The sequence below is a fragment of the Pygoscelis adeliae genome, unplaced genomic scaffold (genome assembly GCF_000699105.1).
Source record: "Pygoscelis adeliae isolate BGI_AS28 unplaced genomic scaffold, ASM69910v1 Scaffold116, whole genome shotgun sequence".
NCBI classification, from domain to species: Eukaryota; Metazoa; Chordata; class Aves; order Sphenisciformes; family Spheniscidae; genus Pygoscelis; species Pygoscelis adeliae.
Genome location: NW_008825080.1, coordinates 2,201,754 through 2,206,069, shown reverse-complemented (window position 1 = coordinate 2,206,069; position 4,316 = coordinate 2,201,754).

The window sequence follows — 4,316 nt, the reverse complement described above, 5'->3', positions numbered from 1 at the left end:
CAACTTTAAAGAAAAAAATAAAAGGAAATATGTGAGAAGAATGAAACTCGCCATCTTCAAGCAGGTGAACAAAAGGGAGAACGAATACAAGGGCCACATGAAAAGGCTTCACAGAACACCAGTGAGAGGGAAAACTCAGGGCATGTAGAGTATAAAAGCCATTCCCAAACTGTGGACCAAGATACAACACCAGCCAGCAAATCCTCTGCAGAATTACACTGCCCAGGTAACATTTTCAGTTGAAAGACTGAAAAAGATTCATTCATGAGGTTTATGAGAGCCACTGGGAATTGGCAGGCATCTGTTGTCTGAAAAGTTTAGGAACGCCTGAGACAAAAGACAAGCTACACACATGGAAGGCAGAGCAATTTGCATTTTCTTGGCAATTATTTTTGAGGGTGCAGGATTCAGATGCAGAAAACCCTAGAACGTGCAAGTGTCAAATGTAAACAAAATATCTAATCAGTGTTCACAAGAAAAAGATAAAAAGTCACAGTGGTGGGAGAGATATTTCTGTATTGCAAACCTCTGTGTCTGCACCCATGTTTTGCACGCCTTGCTGGTAAACCACTATAAAAAAACAGCATGCCCTTGTATGAAGAACTTAAAAAGCCTGCTATGATCTTAGGTACCTTTAGAAAGAATCAGAAATGTAACTTGCCCAATATAGCTAGCTCTCATTTTTACTCAAGAGTTAGAGAACAGCAGCTTTCCAGATTGTTGAATGAGATTATAGCATTGAAATGGTTATTTCTGTGGCACAGAATCTTACTAGTTATAACCCAGTTTGAAAACATGTACATGATGCAACATAATGTAACACATTTCATATTTCAGAAGTCTCTTCCAAAGCTCTTTTAAAAGAACGCGTGTCTCTCAGAATTCATCAGCTCATAAAAGAACCAGCTCCAGTTACCCCAGAATCACTTTCCATCCTCCAGCTAATCATGGGATTATTCACCCACTGGAGGCTCTCTGCAAAGCGTGTCCTAAAGGCATAATTATGTTTCAGTCCTTCATGGCTTTACCCTCCTGCTAAGTGGCCAGCTTAGAAAGCAGCATAAGAGACAAAATGGGCAACAGACCCATGTTCTGACCAGGCAGGAGAAGGCTTGCGTTTCCAGAGCATAATACCTATTGTGGATTCTTTCTGCCAAGTACATTCAAATTCACAGAAGTAATGCTGATTCGCTACAAGGCTTTGAGGACTCTCTGAGTTAACTACATCTACTTGTATTTCTGTGCTACTACATTTTTCTTCGTTATCATACAGTAAATAGGTGAAAATAGGGAAGCTGAGCAAATAGCTGAGGCAAAAAAGACAACAGGTAAATATCATGGGACACTGGTATCAGAGAAGAAAGTAAAATAGGCATCCCCAGCATATGTCCTGTCCCTTCCGCAGCAAGTCCCTGGGAGTGTATCTCCCAACCACTGAGGGATGCGTCCAGGCAAACACACTGGAGTGGGGCTGGGGCTGGGGCAGCACAGGGAGGATACACAGAAGGCACCCCAGCTCTGCCTTGCTGTGCTCCTGGCAGCTGCCCGCTCTGCACCAGCCTCCTGCCCTCCCTTCCCTAGCCCCAGGCACCAGCCCTGCGGCTGAGCTAAGACACTGCCTGAACAGTGGCTCTGGAAAGTTTAGAGCCGTGATTTAAATTGGTCTCCTGAATTGGTCTCCTAAAATCACACCTGATGTTCACCCTTAGCACCACAGAAAGCAGCATGAAGGAAAAAGGAGCATAGTCACTGGGGAAGCAAAATTATCAAAACAACTGAGTATGAGATAAGGGACAGAAGCGCTCGACACAGTACAGAACAGAACTGAAAGTGATCCAGTGACACACGGGCTTAATGCCCATGGGAAATTTCCTCAAAGGCAAAGGCTAGAAATAGAAGCTGGGTAGACTTGTTGTTCTTTTACTTAGGTGGTGGTTTCTGCTGAGAGAGTGGCTATGCCTCGTGGGCACTGCAGGGGAAAGGATGGAGCATTTTTCTTACATATGTCAGTCCTCTTGAAGACCAATTGCTTATGCAGCAGAGGAGCTAATAAAAGAATTTGGCAATGCGCTCAAATAGAGAAGGAAGTTTTGCTTTGAGGTTTCTCTTTACATGCAAAAGGCCAATAAAATCTAAACTTGACCATAAATTAACTTATTGCCATAACCAAAGGAGTCCAGTCAACTTGTTGGACACCCTAAAATTTGATGTCAATTTTTCAGCCTCATCTACTGAAAAGGTAGAAGAGGACACTAACAAAAGCATTTGGGTACAAAACTAGAGGCTGATTATGTGCATATCAATCTAATCTTTAATACCTGTGCAATCAATCTTAGGACTATGTGATAGTAAGAGCTGTTTCTCAGAAGGAGCTTGCACAGAAAGCGACCAGATATTACCAAACAGTATTTTAGACTGCATATTCCTAATTCCAGTTATCAATGTCAATGGGATCTCTCAGGATTAGAGGGGATTTTTTAAAAGGCATGGGTATGCTAATACCTATGGAGCTACAGAAAAATATCTTTAGAAGTAAGTAGGATTTAGAAGTAAATAGGAGTGCACTTAGATATTAAAAAAAATATAAACAAGCTATAGAAGATTTGTTTTTAGATGGTAGGCATAGATTTATCTCAGTTGCCTGGAAAACACCTAGGAACATTTGCTAATGTTTTATTCTGTGTCTCCCAAATAGGTTTTTCTTGAAAATAGATCAGGATGATACATACCAAACCTCTTTTCACTAGACATGGCACCTCATATAGGAATATCCAAGGATGAATCAATGTAGTACCTGCTACATTGAGCAGGTCTCACTGTACAGGATTTTTGCTCACAAGTGCTCATCCTGATCATGTCTGTGCATAGTCCAGAGAGGAAACAGCTTCAATATGGTAAGACCATAATTAAAATGTCATAAAAGCAGACTTTGGCAACTATTTGTAAGTGATAAATGAAAGAACGGTTCCTATGATACCTGGTGATGCTGTGTTCAGGAGAACATTGAAAAAAAAGAATGTCAGTGCTACAAACTGCTGATAGCTACAGGGGATGTGCAGGTAGTGGGGAGAAAAATGAAAGAAAATAAAAAGCTTGGTGTAGTTTTGCAGTGCATAGAGCTGTCACCATGTCACATAGATGACAGTGTCTCTGATGAGCCACAGCAGTGACAAAGAGCTTCGCTATCTCTAGAAGTAGCTCCACATCTGCCTTCTTCAGAGAAATCACCAACAATTACCTTCTGTCCCAGAAGGGAGGGCAATGGCAAATTTGAGCCAGCTGTCTGTCCAAGGTCTTCTCCAGGTAAAACTCACATCAGGCTGGGCCAACTGAGCTCAAAGATGTGACACAGCCAGAACACAGAAGCTTTCTGCAGGCTGACTGTAGTGGGGCTCAAGTCTTCAAGAAACCGCCCAGGCTCTGTGGTAGTGACACTTCACTGAATGTACCTAGTTAGTTAATACAATATTTGATATTCTGAATTATTTAATATTGATGGAAGTTATTTCTATTATTTGGGTATATATTTGGAAGTGAGGAACTGTGCCTTTACAAGGCTCTAATAAGATTTATTCAGGTTCCAGGATTCAATTCAGTTGCCTAAAACTAGGCGTTTAGTGACATTTGAGATACCCTAGGTTTCCCAGACATGGGCACAGGGCTGGCAAATCTGTCATAGCATCTACAGAAGACCCATGGCCTTCTGCACCAGGAGGCAAATTTAAGACACTTTAAATGGCATTATACTCTTAGCTCTAGACCACTAAACCACACTCAGTGCTATATGGATGCTCATCCAGTGCAAAGTTAATGAGGTAGGATCAGATGCTGAAAGGAGCAAACATGATTCCTTGACCCTGAAGAGCTCCTGAACAGCACAGATAACTCTCTAGTGGGGAAGAGGCTGGGATTCATCTCTGACCTGGAGGACACCGGGGGTGTCTAGAGTGAAACTATACGTCTTCATGTGGGCAACAGAATCAAGCCTAAATTTACAGGAGCTGAGTCCCACTGTGTAACTGGACACGTAGTGGCTTGCAAGGTTTCACCCCGGTACTCATACAGTAGCTCTCCGCAAATGCTACAGCGAGAACATGAAGGGGGGGCGAAGGGGGCCAGATCCTGTCTTCACACCACAACAGATGATGCAATTTCTCACTAACACCTCTACTGTAAGCTACATTGTTGGGTAGGTTTTTTGCCTTTGTCACAGTTACAAATGTCAAATATCCTTAAGAGGAAAAACAAAACCCACATCCTTTGCATTTAGATATATATATTAAACAGTCAATGAGGGGAAACACCAGACAGAAATC